The sequence below is a fragment of the Maylandia zebra genome, linkage group LG2 (genome assembly GCF_041146795.1).
Source record: "Maylandia zebra isolate NMK-2024a linkage group LG2, Mzebra_GT3a, whole genome shotgun sequence".
Lineage (NCBI taxonomy): Eukaryota > Metazoa > Chordata > Actinopteri > Cichliformes > Cichlidae > Maylandia > Maylandia zebra.
The window spans coordinates 30,536,370-30,561,434 of NC_135168.1; the positions used below are offsets into that span (position 1 = coordinate 30,536,370).

Here is a 25,065-nt window from a genome sequence, read left to right on the forward strand (position 1 = left end):
AAGTAAATTGTGACCTTGTTTTGTGCAAAAACCTGTTCTCCTGTTCTCTTTATTTACTGTTGAACAGCAAGAGTTAGCATGCTAGCACACCAAAGGTAGTAACCTCAGCAAACCGTATATCTGCTCAATGTGAAACTGTCACAATGTCACAGTGAATAAATCAGTTACTGTATGCTAAAGGTGCTTATTAATGTTTACAGAATACTGCTACATATTAGTATTTGTTGAGGCAAGTCAACAAACTTTTACAACAAGCTAATAAAGTCACGCAGCGCTTCGTGAAATTGCTTCTTTGTTAGATTAACGGCTACTTTGGGATCCTCTTCCAAAAGGAATTATGATTCTGTATGTATGCAAAGCCACCGTGGATAATAAAAGGAAGAGAAGTACCATGAAAACTTTTGGTATGATAGATGCTGAGAATATTGCCCATCTGACGAGTCTCAAAGTGCGCCGGTGTGTTGGGACCTAAAAATCCAGTTGATAAATCTCAGCACAATGGAGAAATGTTGACAGGCAAACAGAGGAGCATTCTCTTCCACAGCTGGATGTACTGGAGCTGTTATGGGACTGACAAATCTTGAGTTTCTGCTTTGCGTGTGCGTCAGCTGGGCTTTAGCAGTGTAAGCCAGGTTTTGAGGCTGTCAATGTCTCTATAGCCTCTAATCCATGTGTGGAGTGAAGGGTGACCATCTCTCCTTGCTTTCTCTCTCTCTCACTCAGTCTCTATAGCGCTACCTAAGCCTCTTTTCACCCCAATTTAACAACAATCGTCCATAGCCCTAACATAACCTCTGCATGCATGCACACACACCCACACACATACCGCAGCTTCCCCCCGTCATTCCTTACAATTGTAGAAGCATCATTCTCCTTCCCTGTAATCTCCTTTTCTACCATTTTCTCTAGCTGTTAGTATCTCTCCATCACTAGAAATTTATCTCAGTCTTTCGTTCCGCATCAATCATAGTTGGTCTTTTATTTGTCTTTCTATCAGAGAAATGATGAAGCTATGACTGAAGTAAGAGTTAAGAGGAAAGGTAGGAGATTTAAGGATAGAGCCAATTTAGATGAATTTCAAAGTCTTTGTAGGAATTTAGACTCAGGCCATTCCCATTAGAAGAAGCCAAATTGGAGAAATCAGGTACCCAAAGTTAGTTTGATTTTATCTTTAATAAACTTGGCAAACCTCCTGGGCTTATATAGCTCGTATCAGGTTTGACTCCATTAATGAAAAAAAAAAAATGTCTGTTTCCTGCGGTGAATCCAAATGGCAAAAGCAAAGTCTGTGTTTAGCTTGCTGAGATTTCTAGTCACCGGCTACAGACCCAACATTTCTATTTATAGACTGTGACACAACTGTTGAGCATGCTAAAAGATAGCAAAGTGTTCTGTACTGAATGCTGGTCTTTATCCATCCCACTATCCTTTGAGATTTCGATCTTGTGGTGGATTTCACCTTGCTCTCTGCAGATGGAGCTCCGTGCTGTGTAGCAAAATGCACGCAACGCTCATTTATAATCGGAAGGAAAGAAGCACGAGAAAGGTGCAGATATAACAGAAGCCCTGCAAAGATTTGCATGGGATTCAATCACAGGCCGATGATGGATGCATAAAGGATTAAGAGCACAGACAACATGTGACATAAATACAATTCACTAGAGATTCACATATAATAACAGAACTGTGCAAAATGGGTTTTGGTTAACACGGCTAGGCAATGCTCAGAGCTCTTCCAAAATATAGAACTTTGAGAGGTGAACAAAGAACTTATTGGAAGTCTGAGTGTCAGAATTTTCTGGATTTGTTGATACAGTAGAGTGTGTGTCCCTGATAAGACATGAAAGCATTTTACAACAGATTTTTGCACAGCGCTGTCTACTGGAAATACAACGAAATGCAAATAAACAGTGAACTTCACATTTACAAACAAGGAAATCAGATTATTATTCAAATGTTCCAGTGTAATAAATCTATACAGTAAGTAAAATTCCACTTTAAAAGACTAATCATAATTCCAAGTATATAGAAAAGCCTGTTTTTAAATGAATTGTACCTAAATTATTCAAAGATCACGTTGAGGTTAATGTAAGAAGGAACCTTTAGCTTGGTGCATGCACAGAGTTTTGAGAAGCTATGAAACACTACAAATGCAGATTATGCAAAGACCACTTTAATGTGTCTCTGTAGAATACTTCACATATTTCACCTCCCAGAATGCCTGAGCAGAGAGAGGTCCCAGGTTCGATGAAAAATGCAGACAGTGTGGACCTTCCTACAGAATGCATGAATTGGAAAAGGAGGAGACGAGGTGAAAAGGGCATGACTGGAGGTTGTGCAGAAATGTTTTCTTCTATTTCAGACCCTCGTCTCTTTCTCCTTCAGGTTGCTGGGAGGAGGTATCTTTGGCGGCTCAGAGAGAGGAGTATTTAAAAAAATAGCGTACTGACGCAAATAAGGGGGGGAAAAGGTGTACAGATTAAGAAAGCGAGACAGCAAGAGGTACCACAGAACAAATATGCAGGATGTAAGGGAAGATGTTTTATATTTCAAAGCTGGCCTCTGTGTGCAGTTAGGAGGAAGAAACTCTGATGCCTCCCACTCAGTTTGGCCTCAAGCCTCAGTATCCATGTGAACATGCCTCTGTTCTAACTCAGTCAGATCTGCCCCGGTGCTGCAAAGGATTGCAGTCTCTGGCTGGAGACGCTGGGTGGGTGAGAACATCTCTCTGTGCTTGAAGTATGTATGAGACACTCCTGTACAGGCTCTCTGGATGGAGCCCAAATGGAACTTTTCACTCAGTTAGTCATACTCTGTTGTGGTATAACATGAATGTGCATGGATACACAGAGGAGATTTAGGGCACTCACGGGGAGATGCTTTTGTGACTACACGCCAGGTATATTAACTTACAAATGTGGCTACAGCTGAATCCATCTTTTTAAAGCAGCAGGGCTCTTGGAATCCAGTTTTCACTTGGTTAGGCAAGATTCCTTCTAGCATACAAAGAAGATACTTGGACACAAAGAATGTGTCGGTCGCATAAAACTAAAAGGTCTTCCCTGGTGCTTCTCAGCTTATTAGAGACATGAGGCGAGTCGTAATTTGGCATGTATGAAGCTCCAGATGTTAGAAGAACTGAAATCATCCATTGATATCAGTTCTTCTGCTGCTCTGGGGGCAAAACATTGTAGCAACAAATGGTTATCAAATATGGGATTAAATGTTACAATTCAAAAGCATGCAAAGGGTTCATCAACAAAGCATTCAGAGGGAGGAACCATGCAACGCTGCTGAGGAGGCATGTGCTTAAAGGAAAACAACTCTTTCAAGGCCACTAGGAGAAAGCAGACCAAGCTACAAACACAGCAATAAAAACTATATAAAATACGCCCTAAAGTTCAACAGTTAAACACTTCGACAGTGTTGTAGAACCTCTGGTTTAACATGATCATGCCATTATAATAAAAACAGGTTCATGGATTTTTTTCTTTCTAGTGGTGGCAGTTGGATGAGGGTACTTCAGTGTGTGGAGGATATTTTGGCACTGAGTGACAAAGGTACTGTACTCTGATTGTTGGGGTTTGCTCTGTATTATTGCAGGGTCGCTGTCTTTCAATATAAAGGCAACATTTCATGCTATATAAATAAGACTGAATAAATTTGGGGTGCAGGGCTAATAATGATAAGCAGAGGAGAATGGATATATAAATCAAATTGAATTGTACAAAATATTTGACAAACTAAAGTAAATGGCTAAAAGCAAGCATGTATCTTCAGTATTATATGACTCATGCAATTAAAACATACATTACCCTGCATCTTTTTCTACCTCCCAAAAGCTCAGTTTCTCAGTGCAAACCTTCACACGTCTTGGTTTCTGTCACAGTCACAGCTGGTCCGTCCCATTATCGTCTCCCCAAACTCACTTTCATTGTGTTTTGTGAGATTTTGGGGTTTTATTTCTACTTTCATTGTGTTTCATACAGATTTCATTGGATTCTGTGTGCTTCTGCAGAGTTTTTCTACTTGCTGGCGTTTTCTTAAGTAGTCCATTTGACCTGTCAGGGCGACCATAAATTTGACCCCCATGAGACCTTAGATTGATCAGGTCCTATAGGCAGCAGACAGGAAGGAAGGAGCATGAAGACCCCCGGATGGTAATTGGATCCTCACAGTCTGGAAAATCAAGAAACAAAGGGTGCAAGACGACACAAACAGTATAGATTTTAAAAAAAAGAGGAAATGCCATGAAATAGATTGTTGAATGAAAAATGTTGTTTTGATGGTCACATATTGGCCAGACATTAGTTGCAAAGCCCACTAATAGCGCGTGTGTGTATGTGGCGTGCATTCGTGTGTGGCCTCTAATTGGTGGCTGTAACTGGGTTTCCTGCAGTGACTCAAGCTGACTGTGGGGATAGCGATACACATTTGCGCGTGCACGTGTGCGTGCAGAATCACAGACGGGGCTACAATTAATGATGGCAATAATGTCAACACAGAGCTGAGGCCAGTGAGAGAAAATGGGAGGAAAACGAGATGAGATGGGGAAAGAGGAAAACAAAGGCAGAAAGAATCTAATGATTTGCTACTGTATCTTAAAGCATCTCTCCCTCAAACTTTTTATTTGAGCAGACAGAAAAGAACACAGGAAATGGGAGACGAGATCACAAATTAATGCTTTGAAATAACCAGTGACATTTTAAGGGACACTAAAACCTGAGTAAATCCATTAATGATCATTGATTTTGAGAAGTGCCTCTTATAATGTGCTGACACAATCCTTTATCAATAAAACTGAAGTGTCTACTTCACCAATCGACACTGCAATCTATATCCACTGTGGAAACTGCTAGTCCTCATATTTTGCCTAATAATAAGGGCTGCTGTCAGTGAGTGGCTTTACAAAATAAAAGCACACTTTTTTCTTAAAAAGTTAAATAAAAAGTCCAAAAACCTTGGACTTTGGAATCCTTAAGAAACACCAAATCCACTGAAGCGCCAATAAATGTGATTGGTGGATTAATACCATCTGTCACGGGTAATGGGGGAAATACAGACTCAGTCGCGGAGCTCTGGATGCGAAGCAAACAGTGCGTTTATTTACAGTGCTCAAAACAGTCACAAAGTGAAGTACAAAAATCCAACGGTGATCATCTCCAAATTCCCAGTGGTGTGCAGGTGAGTCTCCCAAGTGATTATCTGAGTGTGTTTCTCCTCCGAGGGCTTAATCCAGCGGACTCCTTCTCTCCAACCTTCTGCTCCGTATCACTTCCTCCTATAAACAAGTGACGACAGCTACAGGTGAGAAGGGTAGCCGGCTAAGGCTATGTTAAAAGTAAGAAAACACTCTTTACTACCGAGCCTCCAGTACAATCCAGCGTCGACTACCATCCAGACACATAGTTAAGTACCTCAGTCCACAACGAGGATGATCAGTGACAGCTGGATGGCAAATTAGGTGCAGGTGTGTCAGCCACTGGGTGGAGGAGGAGAGAGAGAGAAGCACACACATACACACACAGACAGGTCGCTCCGGGAAGGACCGTCCGACCATGACACCATCATACAGTGTGAGCTCTTGTTTTGTGCACTGCATCCCGGAGTTGCTTCCAGCCGACAGCATGGAGATGCTTTCCTCAGCAATAAGGAAATAACATCCCAAAGTCTGTCTTACATCCTAAATGCGTCCCTTTTTTTCCTTCCCTGTAATGCATTCATGGTGCAGGTTTCAAATGTGCATTCGCTGAACTTTAGCATCTTGCTAGCGCCACAGAAGAGGAGTGAGCATAAATGGTGTAATGATTTCTAAATGGCAGGTCATTTCAGATGTAACTTTTCAATCAGCTCAACAAACATCAGCAAAAACAAAGTGTCGCTGTGTCTTCTGGGTAAATATGCAGCTGCTGTACTTCCCAGGCAGAGGAAAATCAACTTTAACATGTTAATATGTGGCACTCAGAGATGGAGAATTATGTAAAGAGAGGACAGACAGATTAGAGATTATTTTTAAAGTTAAGAACAAGTCAGAAGGAAAGGGGAGCTTTCTAAAGTAGAATGCAATAACTTGCAAATCTCACAAACCCAAATTTTATTCACAATTAAACACAGAAACCATGTCAAATGTTTAAGCTGAGACATTTTACTATTTCATGAAAAATATTAGCTCATTTTCAATTTGATGACAGAAACGTTTCCCCAAAAAGTTAGGACAACCCATTTTAAAACATCTGGCACATCATGGTACAAGAACAAGAACACCTGCCTAGAACTGATATTGTCCAGATGTAAAGGTGTCCGATCAGAGTCTATTTTCCTTTTGTAAAGTTCGCTCCAGGTTTTTAAAGTTAACAATTGAGTCCAGTCTTGCCTCATTTATTTAGGCTTTATCATCCACTAGTACTAGGATTTGGATAACATTTGGCTCAGACGTTAATGTTTCCCAGGCATTTCATGTAACAATGTTACCTGTAAAAGTTTATTTGTTTAGCAAATTCTAACAAACTGGCACCATCAGAGCTCGGAGAACTGCTGAGTCTCAAAGCTGGCTCCTGACGACTGTCGCTTTTAGCATATGGGGAAAACATTCTTGCTTATTTGCTTTTTTTTTTTAAACCACAATGTTCTTGTCACAAAGTCATAAATTCCTGGATACAGCAGCAGTGTCCCTGTAAAGTTGTGTAAGGGGAACCTAGTCGCCACATATAGACTATGTCTGAGCCTACCACTGGCTCTTTCATGCAACACTTTCACTGAAACATTTGTTACCATTTTTAAAATCCAGGAAACGACCACAATGAAACAAAGGGGATTTTGAAAACGGTAACATGTTGCCAATGGCGAAGCTTATACAAGCACATCACATCCAGTGAGTCAGACTAGGTTGGCTGAAGACTTGTGGGCTTTACCCAGTTAAAGTCAACACTATTTCTTCAACTGTTTTACAATGATTCCTCATATAATGATTTTCTGATACAAACTCTAATGTGCTCTGCTCCCCTGTGAGATCAACAGGGCAGAGGAATCAAAACTGTGTTCCTTATGGAGGATAAACCTCTGCTGCAGTAACGCAGCATCCTGCGGTATTAGAATTTCCTCGTGTCTGCAATCCTTTACATAACTCATTTTTTGGCCTTACATCCAAACAAAGACACACAAAGTACATGCTCATTCATGAACACAAGCGTCCTCAGCCGACCTGTTTGCCTGATTAAAACAAATCCTGCTGACAAGTGAGGGTTTATAGTGCACCTGAGGATTCAGTGAGTGTGTTGTTGTGGTCAGGGTGAGTGAGCGCTACAGTAACTCAGAGTTCGGGGAACTCTTCCTGTGTATGTATTTGTACATGTGCTGCTCAATAGCTGTACTTACAGATGTAGGTGTGTGTGTGTGTGTGTGTGTGTGTGTGTGTGTGTGTGTGTGTGTGTGTGTGTGTGTGTGTGTTGGTACCTGGTATTTAATTCTCTCCCTCAGCAAAGTTACATTTGCTCCCAGGAAACAAGATTTGGTTTTAAGCTGTAGGTCTATGTTCAAACGTGTGTGTGTGTGTGTGTGTGTGTAGTACATGTGGTACCGGTGTAAAGACGTGACTTTTTCGATGTACACTGTTGTCGTCAGTCTTTAGCATTTCATGGGACTGAGGAGATTTTCTGCTCCTCATAAACCAATTAAGAGTGTAAATGGGAAGTCTTCTTCTTCCTCCTGTTCTTCTTCTTCTGCTCTTTTCTTGTCTTCTCTTCTCCTCCCTCTTTCTTGTTTGTTTCACTGTCTTTTTTTTAATCACCTAGCAGTCTTTATCTTCATTTCTTTTCTGCTTTCCATCTTTCCTCTCCACTTTTGTCCTGCTTCCCTCTGTCCACCTCTCCTTGAATCCCCCTTTATTCTCCCCTCCACTTTATACCCCTCCCCATCCCTCACTTCCTCCCTCTTCTCTCTGTTTTAGATTAATTTGATCTTCTCTGTACTATGTTGTAGCCATAGGGGAGAGTGTGTGCGATAGTAATCTCAGCTGTCCGATTATATCTTGTTGCTCTGGTGCTGAACCATGAGATGGTTTATTGATATTTTGTAAGGGAAGATATTTTCTGAAGATGAGTGTGTCTTGGTTTTTATCCCTGATCTAACTAGGCAACTTGGGGATTAAAAGCTCCTTTCAACTAAAACATGCTTCAGGGCTCTTTGTTCAAAAAAATTCAAACACATAAACTACAAGTGGGTTTTCATTTTCTGAATTATTTGTGGATCACATACCAAAAGCTCTCAGGATGCATTAACGTTGGAAAGATAAAGATTATAATAGTTTCTAGTGTGATCAAGTTAATCCAAAAGGCAGGCAGGATATAGATGAGTGTATAGTGAATTGCATATTTAAGGATTCACAAGGACCCAGAAAGAGAGGAGTAGCCTTGTAATTAGCACCTTTTATATGTCAGCAACATAAGCTAAGCAGCTGTTGCGTTGCCATTTAGCTCAAAGCTTTACAAAGCACAGCCTGACTCGTTGATGGAGAAGACATGTCTTGTTTAAAGACTTTTACTATAAAGTTATCTCATATTTTCAATGAAAAGTGTCCTTATCTTGCAAAAGACTATCTTGAAAATCGAATGGCACGTGTGTATATTTGCCTCACGCGTTGTCTAAATGGACTTTTACACAGGATATAACATGAGTGGTGTTTCACTGCGCAGCTTCACAGATCTGCCAAGGTCAGAGCAAAAAAAGTGTTTTTCAAAACTAACCCAAGAAAAATGTTTGTTTCTCAAGTAATCAAGAATCTGTAAAAACCTGGAAAAAAAACATTTTTCACTTTTTGTTAACTCTGTGGTGTAAAAATAAAGCCACCTCTGAGAGACGTATAATATTGTGTACTTTGTTTGGGACCAATGGAAAGACAGCTTTGGTGTAAAGAAGTAAAGAAATGAACTGAATGAATAAAAATGTATTAGAAAACTCCACCAAGCTATATCGTCTGCCAACATCAAGCTTAAAATACAAAGCTGACATTTCAACTTGGATAGAAACTGGTTTTCAAGAAAGGAATAAAAGAACTCACCAGTTCTCAGTACAAATGCAGATGTGTGTGGTATAATTCAGGGATTTTAAATACACAATACTACCGTAGTCTTTGTTTTGTCTTCTGTATTTACTGGATAGCTTTTTTTCTGTTGGCTGAACAGACAGAAAGTGCACAGCAAACTTTAACCAAACAGAACAAGTTTCAGAAATATTGTGCAGCGGTGCCATTATTGTGCCCTCTGTCATGGCCCCTTAAGTTCAATTTCAAAATCTCAGTGTCTCGGAGATTGCAGCTTATTTTTAAGGACTTTTTCACTTTTTATTAACTCTGGGAGGAAAAGTAAACCCACCTCTGACAGAAGTATAATATAGTGTACTTTTGGGGGGACTAATGCAAAACTTTGGCATGAAGAAGTTGGAAATGAGCAGACTGAAAAACTGTAGTAAAACACACTAAAAGTACTATAGCATACCATCTTGAAATAAATGTAAAGTTGTCTCACATTGAGTGTTTTGGCGATCACCATGAGTGATGATGGTGTGAAAGTGTTTGTGTGTCTCTCTGAGATACACTCTCCAGTCTGTGCCACGCCTTTGTAGCAGCTGGGATGGGTTCTCGGATTGGTCCTACATAAGTAGCCTTGATTATACTTTTTACTCAAAGGTACAGTAAGTAGTTTTTTGCTCTTATTCAATAGAAAAAATAATGTTGTATTCGTAAATATACATTGATATACATGACTAATGTTTAATTATGTTTTTCAACAAATTGATTTATTCTCATAAACTTGCTTTCTCTCCTCTTTCATTTTTACCTCATCCTCTTCCTCCTTGTCTTAAGCTTCATCTCCTAAACTGAAGTTAGGACTCTAACACACATTACCATTTGTATTTATTCCAGATATTATCGAAATTACTTAGTGTCCACCAATTAGACATCTGTAAACAGCAGACAAGCCAGCTAAACAATAACAAGCTATAACAAGCAAAAAGCTAACATTACATCAGCTAATACTAGTCTTAAGCATCCTGAAAATCACACTTTCCTTCTGATTCACTTTTTGACGGCCTTCCTGCATCATATAAGAGTCCAACATTGTTAGATCCATTTCAAAGTTTCACAAACGCCAGCTAACATCGGCTAACAGAAGCTAATAGTGGCAAGAACAGCAGCACTTACTGACATAAAGTTCAGAATATCCTCAGCAACTCACCTCAGTAATGCTGTCATCCAACAGAAGTGAGCTTCACTGACTCATTGAGATGTATCGAAAAGTTTTACAGCCATCTCCAAAGATGTGGACACCCTACATATTGACAGTGCAAGATAAAAATCAGCCTGCACTCACTACAGGTGAACAGCAGAAAGACTTGTTTGTCTTACAGCAGCCAATATAGCTAGCATTATGTACTTGAATTATGTACTCCAATATGAAGTTTGAACTTTGTGCACAGTCACCTTTCATGTAATAAATTGGCCAAATGCCTCAGGACAGCACAGGAGCCTAAAATATTGGCCAGTGTATTCTATTCAAATCTTTAATACTAATTTTATTTCTGATTAAATATTCTGATTTCTTGCTTTGTTTTTGATGCCCTTCATGTAACTTCACCTAAATATCTGGGTGACAACCAGGCTGACTGAAAAACTACTGATGTAAAGATGCATTTTTAATACATCTCCTCTTGATTGTGTGTTTCCTATGCACAAAAGCATAAATCTGTGCTCAGGTGCAGAAGTTTCTTGTCTTCTAAAATCTTAAATTCTAATGTGCTGCAAGAAATAATCCCTAAGTTACTTAAGTTGCATTTGATTGTGTGTCCCCCACCCCGCCACCTGGAACCAGTGGGTTTGTTCCCAAATGTCTTTCCATCCACCTGGTGTGCAGCAAGGAGTAAATGAGGCGCTCCCAAAGTGAGGGAGTTTTTTAAAAAAGTTATCATATTTTGACCTCAGAACTCACATCCCCTTAATGCCCAGCTTTCTCTCTGTGGCCTGAGCCCACCGTTTCAGTCTGCTCATTCTTGGTTTCTTTCCTCTCGCTGTCAACACGCACGCAGACATACACGCTGGGGAAGACATGTCAGTCAAGATGGATGTTTAAGTTGGACCAACATCCCATATGGCAGCGTGTCATTTATGTGCGTGCGTGCATGTGTGTGTGGAGAGCTCGTCCCACGGGCTGTGCCATAGAATTTGGCACCGTTCAGCTCTGCTGCATCCAGTCTGCTGTTGAGATGGTTAAAATATTCTCTCTCACACACACAAACACACACACACACTCAGTCAAACATCTCCATCTCGCTGCTCAACAGCTCTGAAACTTTTTCAGACACTGTGCAGGATGTTCATGACTCAGAATTGTGATTGAAGATGTTTACTTGCTGAAACGCTGCCATAACTGTTGAAGAATACTGACTTTAATACCATCATTTGCCTCAATACGATTATTAGAAATACTGAGCAAGACGAGCCCGCCTCTCATAAATGCTGAACAAAGCAGTGCATGCGCTTTTAAGATGTGAGTTCATCACAGCTATGAGAAATAAATGAAGAGTGAGCCTTTTTCACTCGCTTCCACCCATTTCCTGTTCATACCTGAAATAATAATGGCACTTACTTTAACCTGACATCCGACATGGTTGCACTTCGCATCCTATTAGTTCATCCAAGTATGTTTCCCCTGACCTTGACAGCATCTCGGAGTTGAACATGTTCCAGACTCCTGGTTTGTTCTCTAATTTCGCTGCAGAATCCGTCATTTTGCAGATCTGATCTTACACATTCATAAATTATTCAAAATATGCTCGCTGTGTGTCAGCACTGATTCGACAGCTTCCATCTTACACACATAGCACACGTGCTAAAGCATCCACATCGGAGCAGAATGACATCCTACACATCCAGAAGTAGGGCCGCCCTGCACAGACTGTACTCGTACACATACTCACACATTTCTTTCCTTGTGAATGCGCGCACACACACACACACACACACACACACACACACACACACACACACACACACACATGCATTGAGTCTAAACCTTGATGACTGGGTCTTTTCCTATCTGATTGGAAGTGCAGTGTCTGCAACTCTTCCTCTGTCCTTCACAAGCAGAGAAAAAGAATCACTCCTGCTCCTTTCCTTCCTTTTCTCTCTCTCGATATATTTTCTTCAGCTCTTTTACGCCTCGTATTTCCACTGCATTTTCCTCCACCAACAGTGACTTTTCCCCATATTTAGACCTGAGCCAGGCAAAGGAAAAGTAGCAGAGTTCTACTTGAAATGTCATGCTGTCTCTTTAATATAGAAGTTGGTAGCTTGTGAGGAACTCTGTCATCTGAAAGCGTTTTTTCCCTGATGCATCATACTGGCACCTAATGATGTGTGCAAAAACACATCATTACTAAAGTGAACTACTGTGAATTTGGTAGAAGAAGGCAATTTTTAGGTGACAATGAACAAGTGAGGTTAAAGGTCGAAGTCTTAACGAGAGGAGGGACGCCCTACTGTGCAAAAGTTTTGAGCTACCCCTCTTTTCTTTATATATTCCTTCGGAGAAGCCAGACTTGAAATATTTCAGAGGTCTTGAGAAACAGGGTTTTTGAAGGTCTTTCAGGGTTTTTCTTTGGATTAAATGCTTTTCACTCATTTTTAGTTAAGCTGCTGTACCTCATGTAATAACACCTTACTTGTTACTTTTTTTAGAAGGAATGTATTACGTTACTTTATTATTCACTGGAGAAAGGAATTTGTTACACTAATTACGTTACTTTTGCGTTACTCTGTGAAATGATCTGAAACGCATGTGTAAATAGCAGTAAACAATATGAACCTCAGACTACAGTTTAAGACACCAACACAAATCTTCATCCTAATGAAAACACACAAATTTCTAGTTTTTAATTAGAAAAATTGACAAAATAACACTACACTGAACATTGAAGCAATATTCAAAAATGGTCCAAAGAGACAGTAATGCTATTGCACAAACGTGCACAGGCAGAAATGAAGGCCACACATTATCTCTTTTCCCACTTCGTCGAACAAAAATGACAACAAGTTGAGAGGCAACAATGAGCTATTGACCTACAACTTGGTATATTTCAACAAAGTGTACAGTATGTATCTAAAAACTTGAGGAAACTAGACAAGAAGCTGGATATTATCTCAAAGTCTGTACTTAAGAAGGAATTAAGAAGAAAACAAAATCCAGCTAAGATCTGACACAGCACCTAAGAGGCACCTCTAGTCCTTCAATTGATTCATCAGATGTTTGCAGAAGACTGAAGCCTCATCACGAATGATCCTACTGGAAGGTGGGGGTCAAGGCGGTGGATACTGGGAAATAGCAAAATATAAAAAAATAAGGGGAAACTCTCTTTCTTTGCATAGTTCTGTACATTCACAGAACACGGTGGAACCACTAAAGAGCAAGAAACGTCCACTAGGTTGAAGAGGGAAAAACTAAGAGTAAAAGTTGTTGGCTCAGAGTTGTACAACCAACAAAGTTCAAAGTAGCAGTTTGCAAGTCTTCCATGCAAACTAACCCAGAAACCTGCTAGGTTGGCAGCACTACTGTATGTACCTCTATACTGTAGCAGCAACCTCCAGCAGCCACACTCCAACTGGTTGCAGAATAAACACCATTTGCTAGTGACTGGGGTTACTGGGAGTCACTGGCTAATCTCTAGGCCTGTGTGACTGGGTGTGAGTGCTTACTGCCAGTCACTGTGAAATTAACTTCTAAAATCCCAATCATGAAAATCACATTTTTCCATCCTTACATCTGCACTTTACATCCAGCAGAGGGACTTCAAATTACTGATAATGTTACTGCATAACTGTTTGATGTGTGTAAATGGGGAACAGCTATTAGTTACCTAAAAGCAGTAACAGATATTAATAGCTTAATTCGCTCTTCTTTTAATGTGTTTTTTACTACTATATCACTATTAAATCACAGCTCTGTGCTCGCAAAGGTATTATCTTGATTTTTACATAAGGATATAATAATGTGATCTATGTCATCTCACACATGATGGTTAAATTTAATGTGCCTAAATTATATGACATTACCACAAAACAGGCATTCATTCCTGAGACCGCTTGACATTTGTGTCCCGAATCACTTTTTTTTTTGTCGTGTCGCTCAGAGCTGAGATCCTCAAATATAACTATCGGCCCTCGACAACTTGGCAAAATAACATGTTTTCAGCAAACAATCTGCACCAAAAAACTCTGATTGCACCTTATACCATGTCACATGGAGAAAAACACAATTTTAATGTAGGGGAAAGTGCTTTTTCAGTGTCTCGCTAAGACTGCTGGTGTCTAAAAGCACCGTGGCTGTCTAAAAAAGAAAAGGACGATGTGTTTTCCCCTGACAGGCATCATTTCAGGAGCAATCTGAGCATCATTTCTGTGGTTAAAATTTTACCAAAATGCAAAGGTAATGCTTTGTTGTTCATCACTTTCACTTTATCTGCAAGTTAAATTCTGAAAGAATGATAGAAAGCGCTTTTGTTGAATCACAGCTAATAAATACAAGTACAAATAAAATGAGTGCTAATTACAGACTTGATGAAGACGATTTCAATTTTTTAACAGCCTCTGTGAACCTTTTTGTGCTCTGGAGTATAAATGTCCTTGGACAACTTGCTACTTTTCACAGCTCACCGTTAAGACAAGCTGTCGCTCCCTCTCTGTCTTGCTTCTTTCTCACTCCTCTTCCTCCTGCCACTCTTCTCTATCTTCTCATCTGTCTTTCTACCAAGCGCCCCTGTCATCTCCCATTTCCTCTCCTCACTCCCCACCCTCCTCTTTGCTGAGAAGTCATACATCTCTCAACCTCTATTTAGCCCCCTCCATTTTCATTGCTTTCTGTCTCTTTTTCTTTGCTTACTGTGCGGGACACTTTGTCTGTCTCTGACACATGCTGTCTGTTAATCAGCAGCGTATTGGACACCCATTCACTTGGCCATTATAAAAGCCTATTTCTGACCAGCGTGACACACAATATTATAAACTCTCTCAGCTGTCTGGCTAGTTCCGCCTCCCTCTTTGCATTATTAAGATTGACACACACACAGTGACAGCCATTTACAGCTGTGGAGCCAGATTCGAGGCTGAAGGTGCCAAAAATTGCTGAAAAATACTGAACACTTCTCGGATGAGAGGTGAAACGTCTTCTAGCAACTTAAAGAAGTCCAGACGCCTTTCTTTGCAAGCTCCTTTGACTACGATGACCTGGATGACTGAAAACCTTCACAGACACTGAACACTTCTGCTCAAACCTCAAAGTAATTGTGGGTTTTAAATGCTTTTTGGACCTCAGCCTGATTAGCATAATTATGATATTTCATTACATGCCTTTTCACAGCTTCCCACAAATCATCTGTCAATCAAACAGTGTGTGCACCACAGAGACACTTTCCCTTGGACAGCTCAGTATGGCATGCATTTCTGGCACTCTTTTCTGTATTTGATGATTTGTTCAGCCTTGAGGTCCATCACTGACCATGTTTACAAAGCTTTATTCATTTATTGGTCAGGACGAAGCCTCTTGGTGTTCATCAGCTCCTGAAAGGTCTGTGATGGGTCCGACCTGTAGTACAAACAGGGGCTAGATGACGCAGTAAGATGTGTCCATTTACTGCTGCTAATGCATTTCCCTGAACACCTAAAAAGCACCAGTGCTGCTTTTCCAAGGAAATAATTCTGCCTGCAACCAGAAACACAAACACATCACCTTGTAAGTGCCAGAACACAGAATGTGCTCAAAATTTGCTCTGCTCTTTTTCCCTTTTTGCTGTTTTCTATGTAAAGGCTGGAGGAATGCTAAAACAGAGCATTAAACTACTTGGGACATTTTTTCCAGATGAAACTATAGGATCTCTCTATAATCTCACCCACTTTTTATTGATGTGTTGAAGCTTTTTACCCCCATTGTTTATTTTAACTGCACATTTTGATTTAGTTTTAGTCACAGTCACCGATTGAAACATCATTTAGTTTTACTTATAATTTAGTCATCTTAAGTGTTTTAGTTTCAGTCAACTTAATATAAGATTATCATAGAATAAATCTAAAATCGATTCAGTTCAATTCAGTTTTATTTATACAGCGCCAAATCGCAGCAAAGTCAACAATAATAAATACAGAGAAAAAACAACAATCATATGACCCCCTATGACCAAGCACTTTGGCCACAGTGGGAAGGAAAAACTCCCTTTTAACAGGAAGAAACTTTGACTAAACTTTGACATTGTGACAACAATACTTTCAGAGGAAAACACACTGAGATGGAAAATACAAAATAATATATATAAAATAAAATCCCCACTTGCCCTGTAGGTGGTTTTTATCCTTCAAGATCAGGTCCTCTACCAGAGGCCTGGGAGCTTGAGGCTCCTGGTCAGTATCTTAGCTGTTCCTAGGACTGCGCTCTTCTGGACAGAGATCTCGAGTGTTATTCCTGGGATCTGCTAGAGCCACTCGTCCAGCTTGGGGTCACTGCACTATGTGCTCCGATTACCACTGGGATATCTGTTACCTTCATCCTTCACAACTTCTTTTTGCTCTTCTGGCAGGAACTTCCATTTGATACTGAGCAGCTGATTGCATGGGACTAGTCCCTGCTGTGGATCTTTGGGGGGTCAGGACTGTCCGGCCTTCAGCTAGCCATTCTGGGTGTATCTCATCTAATAGTAGTAATAGTAATAGTAGTAATTTGCACTGCCAGACGCTCAACTTCTTCAGCCAGTATGCGTGAAACATGTCCGGGCATGGTGCTGTCCATCTCTTTATACTGCAGACCTGTTCTTGGATGTCTGCCACTGTGATGGTTACTGAATCCTGTTCAGGGAGGTTGCTGTGGTCTGCTCTTAGATCCAGTAACTACTGAGAATTGGTGTTATGGGTTGCATCCTCCTTCCAGATGCTCTTCCAGTATTGCCCCATTTCCAGTCTTAGTGGGGCAGTCCTCATATTGCCCCCTGCCACTGAGAGTGCACCTTGGGTGGTTAAGAGAATTACAGCTGTTTTGCTCTCCTGCCTTCTGTCTCTCTCGTGTACCTCTTCAATCGACTGGCCAGGCTATGAATCTGTGCTTGGTTTTCTAAGTTTATAAGGCCTCAGGTATGGAAAGCTTGGTGTAGTTCTTAGGCACCCTATTCTTCATCGCACCTTTCAGTCTCGGGCAACTGCTCTGTCTACCAGCTCTGATAGTGCAGAGGGAAGTTGGCCAGCTGATCTTGGCCTCTAGGCCCGTTTTCCATGGAGGGTACTGCTCCTTGTGGCTGTTCAGCTTGTAGTCAAGCATTACAGCAATTGTGGTTCAGATCAGCTCATTTGTTTTGGTGATAGTCGCAGTAGGGATTGTCTGTAATGCTGCATTCAAATCTTCTAGTAGACCTTCAGAGAGTACTTCAAGTAATCTTGGTAATCAGCCACGGAGGGACCAGGTTTCCAGCTTCACCATGATCCTTTGTCTTAGGTCAGCAGAAACCCAAGAAAGAAGAGGAAGGACATTGAAGGACTGGCCCCTGCATGCATGTATGTACCACCGGTAGATGTAGAGGAAGTGGCTGACATCCAGAAATCATACTAGTAGCTGGACAAAGCTGGACAGAATGACAGCACAGAGGAACTAATCATGGCAACACAGGAACAAGCTCTGAGTACAATATCTATAGCAGCGGCGACCAGGCAAGACCCCAGGTACAGGCTGTGTAAAGAGAATCAAGCATGTAACAGCAGGCAGGGCATACATGGAACACCATTTCCAAGTAACTGGCATAGTATATATGGAAAAATCTGGGCCGAGTATGGCCTGGAAGTACGAAGAAGGAACGTGAGAAGCTGGAGAAGTACCAAGGACTCCAAGAAGACCTCAAGAAGATGTGGAAGGTGAAGGTAACAGTGGTCCCGGTGGTAATCAGCGCACTCGGTGCAATGACCCCCAAACTAGGCGAGTGGCTCCAGCAGATCCCAGGAACGACATCAGGGATGTCTGTCCAGAAGAGTGCAGTCCTAGGAACGGCTAAGATACTGCACAGGGCCCTCAAGCTGCCAGGCCGCTGGTAGAGGACCTGATCTTTAAGGAAACTTCTAAATAAATATTTTTTTGTAAGACGGTGTTTTCAGGGGACATGATACAAGTTAATAACCTGTCCTGAAAGTGTTCCCTTAAAAATAATTTGAAACGGCCCTAAGCAAAATTAGCTGTACTCTCACATGCTAGTCGATATGTCTCCTAAGAGTTTGAAATCATAGAAGATTATTAACTTTGACAAGAAGTGTTAAGTTTTGATTTAAAGAGATAGGGATGAGACCAGAAAGCCAAGGCCAGTAAATTAATCAGACTGACTGCAATTATGTCTAACACTTTATTTATTTATTGGCAAGCTCCTCAAATCCTGGTTCTTTTATCATAGAAATTCGAGGTAGTTTCATTGAGATATCCTTAAGACATTATCGAACTCATGGCTCCTGCTGTATCACACATCCCTCACCCAGCCCCTTTAAATGGTAAATGGTCTGTATTTGTATAGTGCTTTTACTTAGTCGCTAAGGACCCCTAAGCGCTTTACACATCCAGTCATCCACCCATTCACACACACACCTTTAATTACATCACTTGTCATAGTAATTATATCAAAAACACATGCAGACAAACAAACACAGTCTATAATGAGCACATGAGTTATTAAATATTTGCACTGTTAATTACATGCACCTCATTAACTAACAATGATAATTTGTGCAACAATTCACTGAACAAAACGCTTGTGACAGCAACTCTGCTATTTATGGAACAGTTTGATGATTTTATCTAAATGTGGGATAAATTGTCAGTGCTGAATGCAGAGTGATTTTCCCATTTGATGGCATGACAGTGAGCAGTGGTAGAAAGTAATTACAGATCGTTTCCATAATTAGGCTAAAAATGCATTTATATGAACTCCATTATAACACAAAAGACCTGCAAACAAAATACTGCATATTTCAAAGTACTTTGAAGAAATGGGGGCTTTCGAGCTACCCCTCCTGTTTTTATATTTTGCTGGAAAAATGGGAAATAGGCGCCGCGATTTATTGAAGCATCTGCAAACATAAATGGAAATACAGTATATTAGGTGAAAATTGAGTACTATCACCTTTATTCTTCAAAACAGCCTGACCACACTTGGCCACACTTCTTCAATAATTCAATTATATTTGATTTGAAAAGCCAGATTTAAAAGTTGTGTTTTAGGAGTTTTTTTTTAAATTGCCTGTAGTTTGCTTCCCTAATATCTTCAGTCTGGTTTTTGGTAATTTGTTGTTCATCCGCGTATTTTTCCTCTTCCTGAGGATGGCCTTCAGTAACCCTTCCACTGAGACCCTGTCTTATGAAGCTCTGACCAACAGCACACGGCCCAACTGAAAATCCAGATGTATCTTGCAGGCCCCCTGCCAGGTCTTTGCAAGATTTTTATTTCACTAATTAAAGGAAAGACTTCAAAATACTGTCCATCTGTTGCTGATAGCTTTTCGGTCTGCAACCTCTTCTTTTGTCTCCAGTTGTCCATTTTCCTCATGGGACAGAGTATAAAGAGATATGCCATGTTTTCTTTCAGCTAATAGCTCTTCTTAAATCACCTTGTTGGTGCAAATACTATTTTATGTCTGTCAAACTGTATTATCCTTTCTCCCATTTCCTTAGTTGAATCTACAAAAAAGCCCAAATGCATTATTCACATACTGCTAGTAACAAAGGGCCCAAATGTCTGTGAAGGTTCTCAGTCATCCAGGTCATCGTAGTCTAAGGAGCTTGGAACGACCCTCTTTGATTGTGACCTACAACCGTTTTCACACCTTGGTTCATGTGATTAGGGAGAGGATCATCAGTGGGTCCTTTGTCCCTCTTAAGGGGGATACTCCCACAGGGCTTAAATCTGGGACTCTCCACCAGTTGACCCTTAGAACTGAAGAAGCTTCTCGGGTGAGAGGTGAAACATCTTCAAGCAACTTAATTCCAGTCCAGACTGGACTTAAGTTGCTTGAAGATGTCCAGACGCTTTTCTTTCCAAGCTCCTTAGACAAAGGCCCAAATATTACATTTAAAATTGGTTCTTTGCTAAGTTTCCTGTTATGCATAGACAGTGTTGCGGAGTAATGGAATACATGTACCGCCGTTACGTATTTAAAATACAAAATATGAGTAACTGTATTCCGTTACAGTTACCGTTTAAAATGGTGGTATTTAGAATACAGTTACTTTGTTGAAATAAATGGATTACACGGCAGTACTTTCCTGTTTCATATTGTGGCGGGTCAGGACTGTTTGGATTTTGTTTGACAGCTACGTTCTGTTGTTCCAGGCGGCAGCGTTACGGTTGCCATGGTTACAGGGTGACGCTCTCTCTCTGCGTGTTTCCTGGGTGAGAGAGCGCCTTTTTGTTGTTGTTGTTGTTATGCTAAGCTAATAGGCAGAATGCTCTAAAAAATGTAGCATCATAGGCAGTGTAGGCAGTGTAGGCAGTGTAGTCCGTGCTGCAGGGAGAATGGACTGTCATACCCGTTATGTGTCTGTGAGTGAGGGAAGGAGAAAAAGGAAAAGTATGAGCTGTCATCGAGCAAAAACGGGAGCTGGAAGCATGTAAATATAATAATAACCACTGCAACCAAGAAGAGTGCCTGACGAGCCCAGCTGTAAGTAAGCTATTAAGACTCGACTGTACGCTGTGTTTGTGTTTTCCTCCGAAACAATAAGTTCCGTTGGAGCAGCCTTTCAATGCCTCTCTCTGTCTCTTGCAAGCAAAGTTGACCCAGACAACAAAGTAAAGCTATTTTTCGGCTACGAGCCCGACACGTATTAGCCAGAGGTCCCTTTACTACGGTTCGGTAACAGTAATAAATCACAGCAATAGTACATCCACGTAGTTGTAAACAGCATGATAATATATTAAGTAATCCAAAGTATTCAGAATACGTTACTCTCATCGAGTAACGTAACGGAATACGTTACAGAATACATTTTGGGGCATGTATTCTGTAATCTGTAATGGAATACATTTTAAAAGTAACCTTCCCAACACTGTGCATAGACACAATACAACAATTCTTGAATCATACATAGGTCAGTATTGTGGTTTAAAAAAACAACAAAAAATAAAAACCCTCTAAAAGTGATCAGGTGGAACTGGACTGAGAATTGGTGAAAAACTGTTCAAAGAAAAACTTTGAAAGACCTTCAGAGAGAAAAAAAAAAGTTTGGCTCCTTGGAAGCAAAACATAAAGAAAAGAGCAGTGCAAGATTTTTGCACAGTACTCAATGCTTTTAAAGTCAAATGTTACCCAAAGTAACCAGTAATAACAGCTGTTGTACAATAATGTGAACCTTATTTGAGTACATATTTCATTTTTTTTACACCGATGTCGTCTATCTGTCAGTGTGCGTGTGTGTGTGTGTGTGTGTGTTGGGGGTGGGGCGTGGGTTCTTAGTACAAGGGGTGACTGTTGGGGTAGCAGCAGGTAAGCAAGGTGACCCTGGACAAGGGTTAGGGTGCCAGGTTTGGTGACAGTATCCCACTCCTGTACATTCTCTTCAGAAGGACTGGCATAAACATACTTGCACAGGAATCCCACAGTCAGCTGATGCTGCCAAATTTGTCTTTAGAGTAAGTTTTCTGCACTCATGTTTTTTTCTCTGCTGTTTTCAAATAGCTTGTTCAAATGAGTATTTTAAAATTCACTGACAGAATTTGTTTTGCAGAATTTCAGTACCTTGCAAAGACACTCGGTTAGAAGCACACACACCGAAGTCACCGCAGTCGTTTCCAACTTCAGAAAAAGACCTTGATGTGTTTTAGGTCCTGCTCAACTAACCTCTGTTCCTCTTTCTCTTTCTCACAATATTTCCATCCAATATCTCTTTCCTACACTCTTCACCTCTTTCTGTCCAGGAAAATAAACCCTGTGGCCTTTACAGACACAACACACCATCCCTGCGGTTATTCCACAGTTTTCAGAGTTTTGTCTCTTCAACCTTAAATTTGATCTCACACTTTCAAGAACAATTTGCCTCCTTCGACTCCGATTTTGTTTAGATGTTTATTTAAAGGTGCTGACAGCTGATATGTGCTGTACTGTTGCATCAGATTAAGATATGCACTGAACCTGTTTCTGCTGCTGTTCAGCAGTTTCACCATCAAACTGCGCAGCTCCGCCGTGCTTCGTTTAAAATATTCAGCACAGTTGCTGGGTGACACACAGAGAGATGGGAATACAAAGTGATTTTGGAGAATGAGAGATAGGTGGGTAAAGTAGGTGGAGTGCGGGGAAGATACAGTGAACAGATTTGGAAACTGAAAGAAGAACAGAAAGGTAGAGGGAGGTGGGAAGTGCCAGAAAAGAGATTTTTTTATTTGATGTTGTTTTTTTACTGTACTGGTTTTCATGAAGTGTCATTTTCTCCACATGGCCCACTGCCCACTTGTTGTGCCGTCATGCGTGTGTTAGTGAGTCTTTTTTCTCTCTTTGGCTAAAGGTTGCTAATTCCTCCTTTCAGCCATAACCTCTGTCCGCTCCTAAGACATCATTTATGACTGCAATGCAAACAGTCTTGCAGACACAGTGTAGAAGCTTCATATGAGACTCATATTAAAGATCAGAATGGGGAAAATGTTGCCTTGGGCTGATTTTGGATCTCACATGATTGTTGGTTTCATGCAGAGTGCTTTTAATATTTGTAACTGCTCATTTGTGTCTGACTTGTATCCACAAAGCTGGAGCTTTGTTTGTTTTGTTTTTAGTGCACATTGGGGGAAATGTGATAGTGATTTTCAGCTTTTGTTAAGTTTACAATGCACTGACGTAGCTTTTCATAATTACATATGTTATACTAGTCCTTGGTCCACCCCTTCAGTTCCCCTGTAGGTCAGCTGATTGGTTTCCCCTTTAGAAGCAAAGGGTGTTCAAACATCTGGTGGGTGGGGCTACTGTACTCAGTCAGACCTGTATGGCTGACATGATTGTATATCTGCAGGCAAGCACTGAGAACAGAGCATAGAAGAAAACTGCCTAAGCCAAGCTTTGAAGCCCAAAACTGACTTTAGACTGGTCTAACAGTTTGACACTTGGCAATATTTAACATGAAAATCCACCACTGAGTACACGCATGACAGAAAATAGTAATAATTTCAAAACTGAATTTAAATCAATCAGTGGTCCCAGTGCCAGAACATATCTGAGTATAGTTGATTTGCATCTCTTTATGACCACAGTTCACCAGCATCACCATGATAACGTAGAATACCACAAAGCTAAATTATCATGAACACACTGAGATCAGACTCTGAAAGAACACAGTTAGAATACTGTAAAAATAAAAAGAGTTTAGGTTCCACTGCTATAGTGAGCGCCGTGGTGCAACTGTTGTTGTGATTTGGCCCTATATAAATAAAATAAAATTGAATAGTGGCATGCAATGATCTGTGGAGAACAGTATTTATTATATCTACTACACAGCTGTGCTTTTTGCTCTCTTTTAGTCTCCACTACCTCCACAGTGAAATATCCTCTTCTTTAGCCTCTACGATTACCAACAACAGCTGCTAATTTGTCTACTGGGCTGCTGCTGGGAAGATAGCAGTATCGTATCGTACTGTATAGCTTACGCTGAGGTCACCCTTTAAACTAGTGTATTATGACCTGGCTCAAAAGTCACAACCTAAAGAGCGGAATGATGTGGGAGCACGATGAGGTCTGGCAAAAAAGGCATTTTCCCCATGCTGACCGCAGGTGTGCCTTTTTCCACACCTCATTAGATGTAGATAATCCACAATCAAGCCCAAGCAACACCCCGAGACTCTTACAATGTCAATGTAAAGAGGGGGTAGGGGTTATAAGGGGCATAACAGAGGGGCTTGGGCAAGATGTGGACCTGGGTCCTTTCATGAGCTATCAAATATCAAGAACATACCTGCTTACAATGACTTTTCACATTTTCTATTATTGTTTGAATATGAAAGGTCAGCCAAAGGGGGGGGACAAAATCTTGCATAATTAATGCACAAATAGCTCTTAAACCCATATTCCATTTCCCTAGTAACTGCATTCCTTGGTTGCATTTGGACTAAAAGAGTATTTACTTTTTTTTTTTTAATGGACACGCTAGTTGTTTTCAGAATCAAGGATTACCAGTGAAAATGAAGAGGTACAGAGCACATGTCATTTGTGAAACTGCAGGACTAAGTGCAGCTTGTATGAGAGGCAAAACCAAGGGAAAAGGTCTAAAGGTCATCTTTCCAAGCACACAGTGAGAGCTCTACTCAACTCAGAAATACTAGAAAAATAATCAAAAAATGTTAATAATATGTATGAATTCTTCCCACTGGTGTGAAATCTCCAATAAAACATAAAATAAAGTGGTTGAAGACAGATGGTTTCATTGTGAGAGAAAATGCATGTGCAGTGAACGTGGAGCCCAAGTAATAATGTCTGAAACTGATGGAGTCGGAGCCAGCAAGTTCAAGACTAATGCAGAGCTGTGCATCATTGAGAAAGACAGAGTCGGGGAAAAATTTTCAAAGCAAAGCTAGGTCTGACTTTGGAAGCCAGGGCTAAAGACAAGCATGCAGCGCCTGAGCTGTGGTCAAGCAGTGAACTATTGAATGTGCGATGGATTCATTGTTTTAATAAGTGCTTTTAAACAAAGAAAAGAAGAGGTCTGAAACTCACTGAAACCGACCCTCCTTTCCCTTTTTTAAAATCCTTGTCACACTTTAGCCCATCTTTAGCCCATCTCCCCCTCTGTCACTGTGGGGTGCTGTCAGTGAACAGGTGTGCAGCTACTTCTTTTTATTAATGACGGGCAGGAGGAGAGCAAAGGGGACCCTGTGTGTGTGGAAGTGTGTGTTAACACACAAGAGAGCTGACAAATACGGGAGTGAGTGTGCTGCATGCTCCATCGACACAGTGATAAATTGGGCGGGCTGCAGACGTGTATATATAAATTCACACAACAACACAAAGAAGCAATTTGATGGAGGACAGTG

The 25,065-nt window shown here is 40.7% G+C and overlaps 1 protein-coding gene across 5 annotated transcripts in view; it reads left to right on the forward strand.

Annotated features, from left to right (window-relative positions):
• il1rapl2 (interleukin 1 receptor accessory protein-like 2) overlaps positions 1 to 25,065 on the forward strand; it is a 499,122-nt gene that overhangs the window by 267,052 nt on the left and 207,005 nt on the right. Inside the window, exon 1 of one of the 5 annotated variants that reach the window (XM_076890756.1) lies at positions 20,534 to 20,719. The exons of the other annotated variants lie outside the window; for them this stretch is intronic. The gene's annotated coding sequence lies outside the window, so the exon portion shown is untranslated. Of the gene's footprint in view, positions 1 to 20,533; positions 20,720 to 25,065 lie in introns of those variants that run through there. 5 annotated transcript variants of the gene reach the window in all.